The sequence below is a fragment of the Battus philenor genome, unplaced genomic scaffold (genome assembly GCF_028537555.1).
Source record: "Battus philenor isolate CCGP_79_NKW_IND1 unplaced genomic scaffold, ilBatPhil1.0.hap1 SCAF_17, whole genome shotgun sequence".
NCBI classification, from domain to species: Eukaryota; Metazoa; Arthropoda; class Insecta; order Lepidoptera; family Papilionidae; genus Battus; species Battus philenor.
This window is the reverse complement of record NW_027181679.1, coordinates 5913188-5930075: the sequence shown is the minus strand read 5'-3', so window position 1 is coordinate 5930075 and position 16888 is coordinate 5913188. Positions and strand designations below refer to the sequence as shown.

General features: G+C 36.5%; 1 protein-coding gene across 4 annotated transcripts in view; it reads left to right on the top strand.

Moving 5' to 3' along the window:
* The window catches only part of pnt (pointed), a 177420-nt gene that overhangs the window by 89486 nt on the left and 71046 nt on the right, over positions 1-16888 (top strand). The window contains exon 1 of one of the 4 annotated variants that reach the window (XM_068763075.1): positions 9231-9350. The exons of 2 other annotated variants lie outside the window; for them this stretch is intronic. The gene's annotated coding sequence lies outside the window, so the exon portion shown is untranslated. Of the gene's footprint in view, positions 1-9230; positions 9427-16888 lie in introns of those variants that run through there. One more of the 4 variants, XM_068763073.1, reaches the window with a different exon arrangement.

The window sequence follows — 16888 nt, the reverse complement described above, 5'->3', positions numbered from 1 at the left end:
TTATTTATTTCACCGTGTTCCGAGTTCGTGGCGAGACTGCCGGGCTCTTGAGTAACTAATCAGATGCTCCATTGGAAGACTGGGGTGCAATGGTCCTAATCTGGCAATGAAAAGGAGCTTTGCGTTCCGTCACGAGGCCTATTAGGCTACACGAAAATTTTTAGGGATGTATTAAAAACTAGTTGCAAAATAATACACGCTTCAAGTTTTTATTTCAATGTCTACTGTCGATAGGCCAGGTGTTTTATAATGCGTTTGGAGGAAAACCTGTACAGGATAACGACTTTCTTAAATGGCCAGTCAAGAGATTTGAACCCGTTGCTCCCTCCCGTCCCGCTCTCCGTCCGACGGTACTCAATGAGCGTATCATTCACGTCGAGGCTTAATGAACGGAGCTACTTGCGACATCTTGCCCCGACGCGGATGGTCTACACAGAAGCCACGTTCGATATTCAAATGAATCGATGATGCCTCTGCCAAAGTTAATATTGGTAAAATTCTAAATAAATCAATTCCCATTTACTTATACGTTACGAACTCAAATATAATAATGCGTGCACTAATGATGTATCACTTATTACCAAATCTGCTCAACGTTTGGTCACAACATTGTTTAAAAAAATCAACTTCACGTGAAGTAAAAAAGAAAGAGGAAGAAAGAAGTAATTTTCGTGAAAAATATTTTTGGTAATTCACATTTACTTTTTGTATTTTTTAGTAATTCTAGACTAATCTGCCAAAAATTCAAAAATAGTTACATTAGTCTACTAACAACCGAACATAAATAAAATGTAACATTAAAATTACTCTATTAAATTTAAAATAATCAACATGCGTCCTACACAAAATGGCCGACGATGTAATAATAGTTCTTTTTTTCTTTGCCTCGCAAATACTCTTTGACATGGCGTATTCTAAGAAAAAGTTACTAGAAGAAATGACGTAATCCTTTGTTCTTAAAAAGGTTATTCAAAGAGATGTTAAAGCTAAGAGATACGGGATGCGTACCTTAAAAGATTATTGTTAAGACGTCGTTTAGTCTACGATATACGAAATTAAAGAGAAAATAAATGAAAAAAACATGTGGAATTTAAATTTATGGCTTTGTAATATTTTTTTTTTGTTACGGTGGTTGAAACTTGTAAAAAATATTAAATATCATAACTGTCATCATCATATCAGCCTATAAATGCCTACTGCTAGGTATAGGCCTCTACCAGAGATCGCCACCATGACTGATCTCGCTGTCCGCTTCCAGCAACTTCCTGTGACTTAAGTCGTCGATTCACTTAGTCGCCACTAAGTGAATCGACGCCCTATCCACACCGCGTCTACCGACTCATGTTCGTCACTAGAGAATCTTTCGGTTCCAATGGCCATCGGTTGCCACTTCAGATGAGCAAGTCTACGAGCCACGTCGGTGATCTTGGTTCTTCTTAGAATCTCCTTTCTTTTCGATCTTGCAACAAAACTCTGGGCATAGATCTCTCCATTGCCTTCTATGTGACAGACTCTCCATTGCCTTCTATGTAGTACAGACTTGCGATAGTAGATCAAGATTCAATTTCTAGCATACAACCATACATAATTCACTCTTTGTGCATTAATTATATATGGTTTCCACTTAATTTGCAAGCACAAACGAATTTCCTGAGAATGGGCAGTAGCGTCCTCTGCGTACCATAATACCACACTGCGATCGTAAACCCGTCTGCCTAGCGTGGTGATTATGGTATATTCCCCGTAGATATCTTTGCAGGAGACCTATGTCTTGCAGTGAGTGTCTGTGGGCTGAATTGACGATAGATGACCTATAAAGTCCGCTATTTAATTTATAAATAAAAAAGTATATACATAATGCGTTTTAATCCGCTAGGATTTTAAAAATTAATGAATTAATATGAAGGAATATTTTCATAAAGTAATACTTTGAAAACGAGTGTTGTGCTGTCCATTGTTCTCGAGAGCGAGTTCAAATTGCCCGTGTAAAAGTTCACAAATAAACAGTTGGGACGAGTTTCGTTGACTAAGGTCATATTGACTCTATCGAAAGCAAGCTCAAACAAAGCGATCGGGGGTCGTCGTGTTTACAACTTGTTTATTTCGAAAAGTAAATAGCTCGTTGCAACAACTTCCACGAACTGTGGACGACGAGAGCCATTCCGAATGCCTTCGTCGCAATGCATTTACAGCTGTAATTAAAGCGTTATTTGGTTAAGCTGCTCAAAAATTGTACTCATATCACTTTGCGCAATTAAACCATTGAATTAAAACTAAAGTACTCCAATGTCTGTACTTATCTCGATATATAGAAAACAAAATGGCCATCAACGAATTCCGTCAAAAAATAAAATAGATTTCTTTAAAAAATACGAGTATAAAAAGCGTTTTTAGCAATTTATGTAATTATTTGTTTTAATTATTATAATAAGAGTACCTACAAACAAAATTGTAACCACCCTGATCACTGCGATACAGGCCAGTAGTAACGATACATTTTTAACAATCTTAATCTGCATTAATCAAGAAAGACACAAGTTAATAACTAAATTATGATAATGTACATTGGTTTATAGCTTTATTTTGATATATATAATGATATTAATGATTTTTAACTATATTTATTTCTTAGAAGTTACTTTATGACGGTCTATAACCAAAACAAGTTCATTTTCGTACATGGATATTTAACGTGATCTCCTTCCATATTGGAAATAAAAATATGGAGGTCTCCTAAAAGAGACCTATCACAAAAAGCCCCCTAATTGGTTACTGCTGTGTAACGAAATTATTAACCACTTCCGTTTCAAAGGATGCTGTATCCGGTTAAAATTACTGTAATAATAAGAAGTAACAACTAGAGGTGTAAGAAGTAATTAATTTAAGAAGTATATTGAAGCTAAAACTTATAAAGAATCATATTTTAGTGTAAAAAGATATTTTGTAGATAACAAAATTTTAAAATGAATTTCTCTGCTACTTTCTTAAGTTTATTACAAAAGTAACCATAAAAAACCCGTATTTGTTTGCTGAGGACTCTTCTCAAATCAAGGGGCGTTAGGAACTCTAGTGGCTTTGAGTTGAAGAATATGATTATAGGAGAATTCAATCTGATTCTAATTTGTATAAAGTAAGGCTCTTCCGGCGTTCTTCTCGTGATGTACACAATCCACCATCACCATTATGTAAACGTCCGCTGAAAGGCAAAGGTCACTCCCCAAAGATCACCGAGATGATCGGTCTTGCGCTGCCCGCATCCAGCTCTCAGATCCTCAGTCTAGATCTAATATGAATAAATAAATCAATGTTCAACTTATGAAAGCTTTGAAAAAGAACAAAAAAAATGCAACAAATATTAACATTTGATATGTCCAAATCTCAAGTAACCAGCTACTAAGCAAATACGAAATCGATCGAACCGGACAGTTTTCTCACGCTCGACTTAAAGGAGTCGCGATATTCACTAAGGATCATTACACGCAAAGCTGTCTGATCACGTGTGTTATCGCCAATATTACGACGAGCTCCGAATTCATTCAGAGCGTTCCACCGTGCGCTGCTTTTTCAAATTGGTATAAAGATCGCGGGGGGATCTCGCAAGAGTGGTGGCCGTCGGGCGCTCGGCAAAGGCGTCGGCGGCGATTGTCGCGCTGCAACCGCGCGATGACGCCGCGACATCGCAGTGGCTTCCGTTCCCGCGAGCGACCTCGTGGGAACTGCTTTATGCCGTATTTAAATTCGACCCTCATTAAACTGGTTTCGTTTAAAATTCGCTGCCTCCTTTCGTCGCCTTTTACTCAACTTTTTATAGTTCCGTTCGACATTTTACTGTTTGTGATTTCTTTGAGTCTAGACTGCGAATTGAATGATGGCGCGCCTTAGGTTTGTGAAACACAGAATGGCGTTGCAAATTCCTTTATGTGCTCCGTCTACAGACTATATATCCTAATAAAAGCTACAGCAAATTACTTCTTCTTGATTTAGAAAATGTCTTTTTCTAAATGCTCCATTTTAAGCATCAACATATAATTAGTTTTCTAAATTAAAAACTGCTTCAGTATGTACTATTTGGCTCAAAAAATAGCAATTACGTATTCTTGCATATTTTTACTTTACATTTATCATATCCGTAAGTGGTGTAAAAAAAAGTATAAATTGTGTGAAAAGTCTGAGAATACCTATGGCTGCGATATTAAAGTTTCAAAATACAACGAAACAGAGTTAATTCGATACGAGCATCGAAATATGAATTGATTCGAATGAACCGGTTCGCTATCACTGGCTGGTTTCCACAAAATAAACGAATTGGTGAGCCATTAGATTTTTTAATTAACTCACTGATATTTATGACCGCGTGTAATTTTTCCTATTACATTACGTTCCTTTACGAATAATATAATCTACTAAATTACGATTATTTTTTACCTCTGTAATTAATGGTGTAATCTGATGTAATAAATAAATAGATAATGTATAATTTTATGAATTAAATCAATTCTGATGTTTAAGATACAATTTTATAAATTTACCGCTGAGTAATTGAATATGTGGGTCTATAATACAGTGAATACACTTAAGTTGCATCTATTAAATTGGTACAGATTAAAAAATTTAAATTAGAATTGCTACCAGAATTTTAAGTGATAAATCAAGCACTGTAGCTGTTTTGAAGGCTTAGAAAAGACTTAAACGCTCTTCTCGTTTTATTTGCTGTATAATTTAAACACAATCTGTTATTTCGTCCGACGCGTTGTATATCATGTCAAAATAAAAAATCGCATACAAAACGAGGGACTGGCGTAGACAGTGGATAAAGTATTTCTACGTGATTAGAAGGTCACATTAATAAAAACCGAAACAAAAAAACTTAACTTTACTCCTTCCCTTCTATACTCTCAACCACATATATTAACGGTGTCATAAGTTTTTAGTATTATTGCTATCTACTAAAATGATTAATTATTATAATTAAATTCTGTAATTGCTAAAAAAGTATCAAACATTCAATTTAAAATTGTTGTCGTTAATTTTTTTTAGATTTAATTCGACGTCCTTTTTTTAAAGCGATCGTTTTGTTTATTACCATATTAACTATGACAATTCTGTATCTAAGGGCTGCTTTTACCTCGAAAAGCTCTTCACTTCCCCACGGTGTCACCTTACACCGGATGACGGGTAACCCTGTATCAAATCTAAAAGTTTTTAGACGTTATCACTAATCTCATCTTTATTAATAGCAACATAAAGCACACTTTAGATGTAGATGATTGTAAATCCAACAAAGCTAATAGTGTAAAAAACATAAGAAAAAACTCATTTGAAAATAGTTTCTATCGATCACGATTTAGAGTTGAATTTAGAGCGGATTACGTCAGGATGAGATACCGGAAGGACTCATTGTGTAGGCTTTCGCTACCTGGTGTTAATGTTCTTTGTAAGATGTCATTAACAATCATATTCAACGCTGGGCTACGGATATTTTGACGCATTCCACAACTGACCACCGCTTCTGTTGATAAGGTTTAAAAATATAACTTTAAAGATATGTACTTGTCGCGTGCTAAATTTAAATTTTTTAGTTCAATATAAATTCTGAACAAGCTTTATCATTTCTATTAATAACAATATGTTGTCCCAATGCCATTTTATATTATAGCTCATCAAGTATTACAAAGGTTTTCTTCAGATTTTTTTTAAATCGTGTGCTTTTAAACAGAAGAAGTCCAGCTTAAATGTCCATCTGCATCTGCAAGGGTAGAAGAATATCTGTACACCTTTTTTATGACAACATGTTTCCTTCTTTTTAGTCGATAGTCCCTAAGGTAGCTGTCTACGATGACTTTGTCATCGGTCCACCTAGTCGGGTTGCTTCTACTGGCTGATGTATTTTTCTCGCCTACATACTAACATTTTTTGTTTTTAATCAAAATAATTCGTTTTTTGCCATAATTCGTATCTATTAATAATGAAAACCATATGTTGTAGTGTTTAAGTAAAATGTGAAATTATCTAAATGTTCAATATTAATGATTTTTTCAATCATAACCTCCTTAAGTGTTTATCACGTTGTTTGCATTTATTAGTCAGCACTACTTTTAAAGCAAAAGAGCTTTCCTGACGTATACTTTTCTTCAGGCGATGGTAGCTTATTAATAGCGTTAATTCAGAATTAGCGTCCACTCAAATTTATATTTATTTGTGCCATTTTTCATACGCAACGAGCAGCGCAAACGCAAATGCACGCCATTAATAAATTACAAAACGCACACAACGGCACTCGCTTTACGTCACCGTGTACAATACAGCCGCTGTGTATGTTTGTACATCCTCCGTGTCGAAGTGTGAGTAATAGAGGGTGCAAGGGAGGAGGGTCGGGTGGAGGGAAGAGGGGCACTTCCCGCATAGCACCTGGCGCGGAGGTTACATCGTTCGACAAGATCTCATTGATTTGTGGAAGAGTCTCGCTCAGATTTACTCTTTGTTCATTGTGTATCCTTTCGACTCCATCGCTTGTTTCTCGACGCTTCTCAGATTATTCAAAAGCAAATAAAGCGCGGATAGAGAGGGCACCGCTGGAATACTTATATGGCTAATGTTTATTCTAAACGTGTAATTTTAGGAAAACAGTGAAACAATGTTGTGTTGAAACTATCGGGGTATTCAGTCATCAACGACAATGGCGGCGACATCCTCTGTTTGTCTTAGCGAAAGTCAATTGTTGCGTTGCTCTTCATTTGTTTAAACAAAAACTTTTGAAAGCACGTCGCGATATTGGGCAACGATGCGACGCAACTCTTTTTTTTATTCTGACACGTAAATTGATTGTTCAGCCCGAAACGAAGCTCCTCAAAAACTTTAACTTCAATGTCACTTGCAATTTTGCGCCTATTGAATATCATTGCAATCTTTTGAATATTGATGACCTAGATATATGAAATAAGTTGAAATTAAATAAGTTCTGTATAGTTTCTCATTTTTATATTATTTTGAACGCTTATGTGGCCGATATACCACTACGTCATCTGATTTCACTATTTATAATCAGAAAAAACCACCCCAATCCTGGTCAGAATGGACTTCTAGTACACATGAAAATGATGAAGTTATACAATACATATGTGTTAGCATTGATGAACTTGGACTTGTTGTTCTCTGACACATTCTCCAAAAAAAATTAAAAACAAATGTAAATCATGATTATACTATTTATAGATTGAAACAATGAATTAAATAGAATTTGCTAGCTCATAATTGTCGTAAAGATTGGAAGTTTAGAATTAAGAATAATATTTTAATTATGCCGACGGATTTTAATAAAAGTATTTAAATAATATTAAGAATATTAAATTGACATTCTCTTAAAACATTACATAATCTTTGTGTTAAATGTAGATATTTCGGGAGCGTTTCAAAATCAAAACAAATTTCATATTTTATGACTGAGTTCTGAAGCACTTCCAGCAACTCGAATATTTTCACTTTCATCTGCATCCATTTTTAATTTACGACGCCTGGTAATTTTACTAACGAATTATCTTTGTAGCTAAAATGAAACTGAAGTGCAATTTGTGAAAATAATTTCCCATTAAACTGTCTTAGTCATGAACATTCGACGTGAATAATTAAAAAGCTTTTAGTTGCCAGTGACCTTTACGCCCAATCGCTCTGTGTCCGTAAAAAAAAACTGAAGCAATTTCCCGAGCCGAGGCTTCCTTCGACCTTAGTACCACAAAGAAGTTAATGTGAAGCGTCTTTCGGGCCATATACCGCTTCAAACACAACATAAACGAACCGTAGAATCCTTAGATGAACGTAAGTAACCGATAAAGCCCAGCCAATTGATCCGTTGAAGTGGAAATGAATAAACTACATATCGCACAGAACAAAGAGCCGCCAGGGTATACCCCAGGTTCTGGATTGAAGTCCACGGATCGACAAACGTAAAAGACATCCACCTACAAAGTGAACAGACGATCTTGCTATCAGATGATGCTGGAAACATGCTGTTTCCAACCGCTCCTGTTGTCAATCTATAAGGGGTTTCCCTTATAGAACAGCATGTCTGTGAACGTCCTAGTCCTGAAATGATAACGAAGAAGTAGTATTAGAGGAAAAAAGTTTTTTATTTAGTTAAAAAAAATCGTGATTTCCTAGCTGTTAGCTGCCAATACGTTGTCACGGCGCACAAAGAAACCGTGCACGTGCTATCGGAACAGAGGAGTTCGCTAAGCACTGACACGGGCCGCTTGTCGCCGCGCCCTAAGACGCGAGCCGCAAACAATGCGTCCCTGCCCTACGGCGGCCCGTCACGTGTGACCGCACCCTAAATGCACCGCCACATTTTTAATATTAACTTATAAACACCGTTTATAAAGCATTTTTTAAAAATAATTAGTATCTTAACACTCATTTACTCAAGCAAATTGTTGTGAAAACTACTTTACGTTGCAGTAAACTTAGTTGTTTGTATTTTGATTTTGTCTTTTATTTAATTTTTCGCTGGTCGTGATAATTTAATAACAATTGTGTTAAATTATTCCTTTGTTACATTAGTTTCGCTATTTTGATTTATTCATGTCTTCACTTGACAATTCAACTTTCGACCCTGTAAACCGTATTTATTCACCGAGAAATATACGAAAATATTCATAAACCTACTTATGTGTTAAGAGCGTAAGATTTTATGGCCAAGGGCGTCCAAATCGAATGCCGGATCTATGAATGAAAATGGACGGTTATCCTTTATGTTGACACAAAAACTGAAAGCCCATAGAAATACTCCGCGAACGCAATATTTACTACGTTGCCTCCCGTCCCTTTCACTTCCTCTATGGCGACAAGGTGTGCGAATGAGATCCGGTTATGCAAGAATCGTTTGCTAGAGCGAGACAGCGCATTCATTCATAACCGAGACCGCCATCCGGTCTGCGTTCTGGCCGATCAATTCATCTCCTTCTAACACGCAGCGTCCTCCCGCGTGCGAGCAGGTGACACCGGACGAGTAGTTCATCCGCGGAAGCTCTCAAAAAAGGGCCGCACTCCTCGGGCTGGCCAAAATCTGTGGCTTATCTATCTTACATTCGCACAGTGCATTGAAGTTGCAAGTGTCGGTGACGACGCGATTAATCAGGGGACAATTGCAATTGGTGATTTTCGTAAGCTCGCTGGGAGTGCGACGGTGGAGCTTCGCCCCTCCGTCGGCCCATTGAGAGCGTAGTCGCGCACGGACCGCTGTCGCGCACGGGCGCCCGTCGCATCCTGAACGCACTCGCACTCGGGCCCGAATGACCGACACGAACTACACTCGCGCAGTGCTTGTGATATCTAGACCAAGAATTGGTGCTGCTTGAGTGAGTGATCCCGGGAACGTACAACTCGAGCTGGAATTACGAACGCACTAACAATGCCCCGAATTACATTAAATGGGTAATTGCTTCACCTCATTGAATAATGGATTCGGGCTCATGTACCTATTACATTATATCTGTCCCAACACGCGTGGGCTGCCGATCAATTTTGCACTTGATTCCAGGCTTCTCTTTGTTTCATGCCGTTCCATTTAAATATTTAAATTCAAGTATGCGTTTTCTATCTTCATGAGATGCATACGAAATTGTTCTATATAACTTCAAACGTTTATACTCGTAATATTATTACTTACTTCGCGTCCTTCGCTAACAGTCGAGTAGAAGCAGTGACTTGGTTTATATTTACGGAAACACCTATAATTTCTTTATTACACATAAACTTTTTAAATTGTTAAGTGATGTTTACTTTTTAATTAAAATCAGAAGAACTAAAAACAGATTGAAATTCAATGATTTTAATAATCTAAAAAGAGCAATAAATATTCATAATGTTTTCGTGACATTGACATCTCTAAATTTGAATTAATAAGTTGTGATGGCCGAGCACGAAAACAAACAAAATTTTCTACATAGTGAATTTTTTTTAAATTTGAGAAGCAGTCGGATCGGCGTCGGCGACAGGTACACGTTATCAGGCGCTGCTCGTTGCCCGACGAGCGTGGGAATGAAAAAAGCGCGTTAAACAATAGCATATAGATAAGAACACCAGACCCCATTTAGGGTACCTACCTTTAAAGCGATTGAGCTTGGGTTTTTACTTTGTTACTTTATGTTCCGTAATTGTTATTTATGAACCATTTTTTATTACCATCATTCTTAGTCTTGAAATATTTCCACTGTCGGGATGCAATTGTACAAAGAAGGTATAAACTTAAAATCACCACGCCTGTGTGAGATTCGGTGTAACAAGTGTTATGCCAGATTCTTTAAATTTATATTTCTTTACCGTGTTGTATTCACTGGTGATGTTATACAGGATGATTGTAAATATGTAGTAAAAACTTCATAGTTTCAAACTTTTTTTTTTACGGACCGTAAATAAACTTTATATTCACCGCTTTAAAGCTAACTTAACCTAACCTATAACCAATCATCCTGTATAATACACATCTTTTTGCAACCGTAGTCTTCAACCATTGTAGTAGCAATGCCTTAATAAGGTTAACTTTAACGTTTAATTTCGTCAATCATACAATTTATTTTATAAATGTGCATGTTTCGAAAATGTTTTGAAGTAATTGGAATATAACTCTTTTATAGGTCCTTTTTTTTAACTGTCAGTACCGTCATGTTAGCATCAATGTTATTCGACATAATTTGTAATCGATTTACAACTCTCTTAAGAATATTGTATACTAGATGCTGTGTACAGATAAATGTTAAATCGTAAAAATTATATCTTTGATAACAATGAATGTGCTAAAGCAGTTAGTGTCCCAAAGCTATAGCGTGACTCCAGGATAAACGCGGTCTCAGCTAATACAGATGTTGGCTGTTTATTTCGGCCGCCATCTTACAAACCTCATTTGTTGGAATTTTCGATTCTATACAATTTTTCACTGACATATCTCATTATTTTTGAAACAAAATATTAATAAGACAATGGATAATACATATCTCTTAAAAAGAAGTGGTTTCAACATTGTTTCCGATGTCATTTATTTTTGTCGAAAAATTAATCAAAGTTAAGGAAAGAACTAAACTCTTTGAAATTCGATTTTTGGCTCTAACACCGAATGGCACGAAGTAAAATGTCAAATTTTCGCAGCCAGCGAACCATGCAAGCTGACTCACTGCCTCCAACAAAGACACGTCAAGCTGAACATTGGACATGTAAATTCTTAATTTAAAATTCCCGTAATTCTTTTTTTTAATCATAAAACTCCTGTACATAGTTACATATAAGGTCATATCTCCATAAAAATTGTAATCACAGGAAATTCGAAATTAAATCTCATTGATTCTAACAATGTATATATTAATTACTACCACGATATTAATTAATTTTAATAAATAAGAAACGCAACAATTAAAAGAAAATCATATGGCCAGCAAGCGATTAGAATTAATTTAACTTTAATACAAGTAACCTCATATATACAAATATACTTAACACTTTGATATAATAAATTCTCTAATTTGATATGTTTTGTCGTCTAATATTTTTATCTTAACACGTTCTTAATGGCCAGTATGAACCGGTCCGTCTTGAGCGATGAATTGGCCAACTGTGAATAAAAAACACCCACGTTCACCAAACAATTGTTGATATTAAAACCTTCAACCGAAAAATCATAAATTATTTGTACACAAATTAATATAGAAAGTTATTGATGAAGGTAAAGATCGGTAAATTTAGAACATTTTCTTGATTCATTCCTGCATAAAGCTTGTTTTCAGGGCTCTTTTTCATGTTAAATATAAGGAGTAATAACGAAGACGCGTCACAGGGCCAATACCGCCGTGTCCGCGTATCGCAAATCAAATTAAGTCAAGGGATCGCTTTGTTCTCAAACTAAATTGTTACATAAAGCGAATGCGACCCTGAACTTAACCTTACCAGCTAAATTAACATACAAAAGTACTGAAAACGTATTCATTTGAATGTCTAATGTCGTTCATTATAACGTTGATATTTATTTATCCTAACAAAGAGTCTGGAACATGCCTTTAATTGTTCGTCTTCCAAATTTCCATTGTTATAGTCTATAGGTAGTTCACGTGTTTATGTTTATAAACGTCAATTCATTTTCTTTGCGATATTTTTATACGAAAATCGAATATTCGGCGGTGCCGTCGTAAAGGCGGTTGCCTTCCCGCCCACATCTGAAAATAAACATTGGAAACCGAACGCGGGGCTGAGAAACGTTAGGAGTTTTCCGCGCGTTGATTTTTCTCGCGGGCGGCGCGGCGCATGTGCGTAGGCGTTGGGAGGCGTTCGCCAATCGCCGGCAAGCCCGCCCCGCGCTTCGATCACGCCGCATGTGTGGCACGCCTTACTGCAACTATCTCCAGCATCACAAAACACCCACCCGGACCCTAGGCGAACACACACCCCAACGCAACAAACACATCTTTCGGTAACGCTGTACACGGTATTCAAATTGCTTAAATTCGTCATAGCTCATCCCAGCCTCACGCAACACATTCGTAAAGCATCTTCTAACATCGCCATTTTGAATTTCATTTTTCGCAAATCATGATATCCTTTTTTAAATTTAATTTTCTTAGTAAATCCATATTTAAACATCGGCAAATGCTCAGAATTTCAAAATAAATTACCAGCAGACGATACACTAACGTTCGCAAATTTAACATTTTATCGGCACGTTAATTGCCTCCTAAGTTTACATTGGTGTGTCGTAATCCTTACACTCATTAATATGTTGATTTCACTCGCTGTATAAACAAAATGGGGCCACCGCCAGCTATCCGTATACCCTAATATGTAATAACGTGCGTGCATATTAGATCTAAGAACGCGGTTTTTCTAATTCAAGTATTTTTAGATAGCTGTTATAAAAAGCGTTATATTCATACTTCAGTTTTTTTCCCTTGCTCTATGGAATTCGTTATAACAACTCGCCCACTTTACCAGGCCCGTACAAAGCAATAAGTATCGCGTTGCTGTACGAGTCGGTTATTACGCGCCTCTATTTTAGGAGTGGATAATTCATTGACTGTGCGGTTGAGTCGCTGCGTATTGGTTTTCTGTATCGCGTATTACTTATCTGTTAACAAGGTGACATCGACGCCTTCATTGTGATGGCATACTTTTTAAAAAACGCAACAATGAAACGTACTTCTAGATAAAGTATTTATGGAAACATTATTCAGACGTCACAAATTAATACATGTTGTAATGTAATTTATTACATTAAATTAGAGGACACTGGAACGATGTGCTCGTGGACACGGTAAATAATCAGTGAAGCCAGCTTAACTGTGACTGTCAGAAGCACAATGAGATGAATGATACATTTGACACAGATCAGGGACCAGAGGACGCGTCACTCCAGTCCGTAACGTTTTAATTGACGGGCCTGAGGTCAAATCGCTTGCGGCTATCCAACTCACTCCTACGGTTACAGCGCTACTGTTCAAATCATTTAATTGTTACCATTACTTACATGTTCTACTTTTAGTTATTGTTGATCTAAAAATTTATTATCATTTACACTTGAAAATATTTTTACCGACGTCAGATTAATGTTAAATCGATATCATTTACAACAATGTAGTGTAGTTCACAGATTATATAACAACGATTTGCGTAAAAGCTCCGTTGCTTACGTCCTAACTGCACAATCTAACACATTGTTAACTTGCAACAACACGCCCAATTGTTTTACAGGCATTGTTCCACATTTGAACAACGACTCTCGCGTCACAAGCGTTTCTAAGAAGACTCCATTGTCGCAATGTTTGTTGATGCGTTCGCGTTTCGGACAAAACCGTTTAAAATCTCGTGAACGCACCATCAAAACATTACCGCTGCAAAACAAACGTGTTTTCGATCGCCGCTATCCAAAAGGCTACATCGAATGGAATTCCTTTGCAGTATATTTTTAATCTTTTCGTATTTGCATTTACAGATACATAAATACATCTTACATTTTTAATCAGGATTAAAAAGCGCCCACATTACTCGTTATCGAATGCTTTTAATTTAAATATGATGTTTTACAAATTATCACTCAATTACAATTTCCTGAAACTAATCAGCCCAGTTTCATTCTGTATCTCCGAGCCCCGATTAATGAAGGTGACTGTCCAAATTTCATGCGGGTGTCCACTTTCCTATTAAGCGGGGTCGAAGATGAAACAAATTAGCCCCGACCCCAGTTGATCTCGCGTAATAATTGACATCTAACGCCTAGTATTTGCCGGCAAGATCCGTCGAGATTCTGCCGCGGGGCTCTAATTAATTTGACACGACTTTAATCGTTGTCTGTAAAAGGGTTTCATAGACGATTTTAACATCAAGTTATACGTTTCTTATTAATATTGTTGTATTTGTTAAGATATGAAATTATTTTTTTTATAATTATTTTTATAATTATATATTCATAAAATACACTTTGGGTTGTTTACAGTGTCCACAAAACTATAAAGGCATACTTCAATTTAAAGTTATCAAAGTTTATTAGAGAAATCAGCTTAGCGTGTTTCTTTGAATCTTCATGTTTTTTAAATCTATTGCAACTTTAAGAATGTAATTCAGAGTATTGTTGGATAAACAAATCGCGGGTAAAACTCCACTGATATTCATAGAAACAACACCGGATATAACGCAAAAGTAAATGCCAACAATGATTTACTGGCACACAAACAAACTCAACTTGATCGCTGTCATTTGAAATGATGGCTCATAAATTGGGCGCGACAATCGAGTTAGCCGACCCGAGAACAATTTCCTATGCGCAGTCTACTTTTATCCTTGATGAAAATTTCGGTGCCTACATGTTGTACTCGCTCGACTGATTCAATGCTATCAGACTATAATAATATGAATAGCTGTCGTGTCAAATTTACGTTTTAGTACTTTGTATTAGACAAAAATCAACTTTTATCAACAAGTATATTCAGTTGATAAAGAAATTTCCGCGTATAAATAACCACGTAAGAAAGGCTTAAGACCAAATAACTCGTAATGATCTTCTTTCTGTCTTTAACATATGTGATCCAGTATAATCTTAGCCCCTTACCCCCATCATAATTATTTGTGGGTTTTTCTGTGATCAAGGTGCGTTTGAAACCTATTTTTAAATTAGATTCTAGTTTGCATCAAATTAGGCACTCTTCTTATGACATACACAAATAGATACTCTAAATAATTCAGATCAATAATAATATGAACAAGTATATAGATAGACCAAAAGAACATCAGTAACAAGAATATAAACACGCGACATGCAAATGATCCATAATAATAAATATAGAATTCATTAACCAGTCAATGGTGAGCCAATGTTATTCTATTGTCCTCCAATATAGGACAACTAGGCTTATTAAATACTGTTCTACTCTGTGTCCAAAAGATCATTGGCGTTTTTACTTTTCAGAGCATCTTTAATTTTGGATATTTTATGTTTTAATTATTATAATATATTTATACTATTTTTATCAATTATTTTCGAAAATTTTATTCTTAGGAAGTAGAAAAGAGAAATACACTAAGTGCGAATAAAAGAAATAAGATAATGTTCTCAAACGATAAATGTAAACATGACTAGGAAGCTAGCTTTCCAACTAGGTGTTAAATGGTTAATATAACGTTATATTTTATCACAAATGTATGTCCACAAATATATTTCACTATTTTCATTATTTTACTCTAAGTTCTTGATAGCACGCTTGATAGCACGTACAATCATTGGCAATTTTATTTCTGATTTATCTGTGCACGTGTGATCTCGTATAGAATTTGTTCAAGTCGATTCGTGCTAAGAGCGAAGTCATCATTATTCGCTGGACAATTTTAATTAGAAAAGTATTTTTACGGTGACCAGTTAAAGATATACTACTACATTCGAATGCAACAGATAATTAAGTACGATTTTATTGGTTATGGGGCGTGGCAAAGCCGGCGATCATTGATAATTGACGGTATTCTTAACACGAACGTATTGTAGTACATCGTCATCATCATTTCAGCTATAGGTCGTCCACTGACACTAGACTCCCTGTGAATTTCTAATATAACCGGTTGGAAGAGGCCGGCATCCAATTTCCCTACAATCTTAACCAGGTCATCTGTCCATCTAGTCATTGGAGGTGCGTGGACTCTCCACTCCAGAACCTTAAAGTCCCTGTCGGCCCAAGAGGTCTGCCCACCCCAATCCAATTCACCAATTCGATGGGCTATATCAGTTCTTCCCGTTCCTTTTTCGATGTCGTAAAGAAATTCCAGGCATAGTCCTGTCCATGTTCTTTGAGCATCTGTGAGCTGATTAATAAGGCCTGAGATAAGAGACCTTATTCCACTGTCGTAATTAATCATTAGTAACACAAATTCGAACGCCGATTTGTATTTACCCTCTGTCAGTAATATGATTGCTGAGGGTTGACTTTGAGGTACAAACACATCAACAGATAGCAGTTTACATCCGCCTGTTAATTGTGTACACCGGTGAACTCACCTTTTAGAAGACGCAGATACATACGTCTTCGGATGGTAACTCACCTTCACCCACTAAACACGTATACGTTGTAGCTATAGATGTAAGTGTCGCGATAATATCGACTTAAGTCTCTAGTAAGAAAGAACTAACATCAGATATATTTTCTTCATCTTTCAACGCCTTTACGGAGTCTGATTTTGCATCAACAATATTTTGGTATAACACCCGTTTTTAAGGGGCCGCCGTCTGCTCCCTAACAGAGAACAGCGTGGGCGAACCAAGGTTGGATCCTTGGCTCGCCTGTGATCCACGCTGCTGTCCCAAGCCGCATATACATAACATTAACACTACACAGCTCTACTCGGGTAGAGCGATTTACTACGTGCGAAGCTTTTG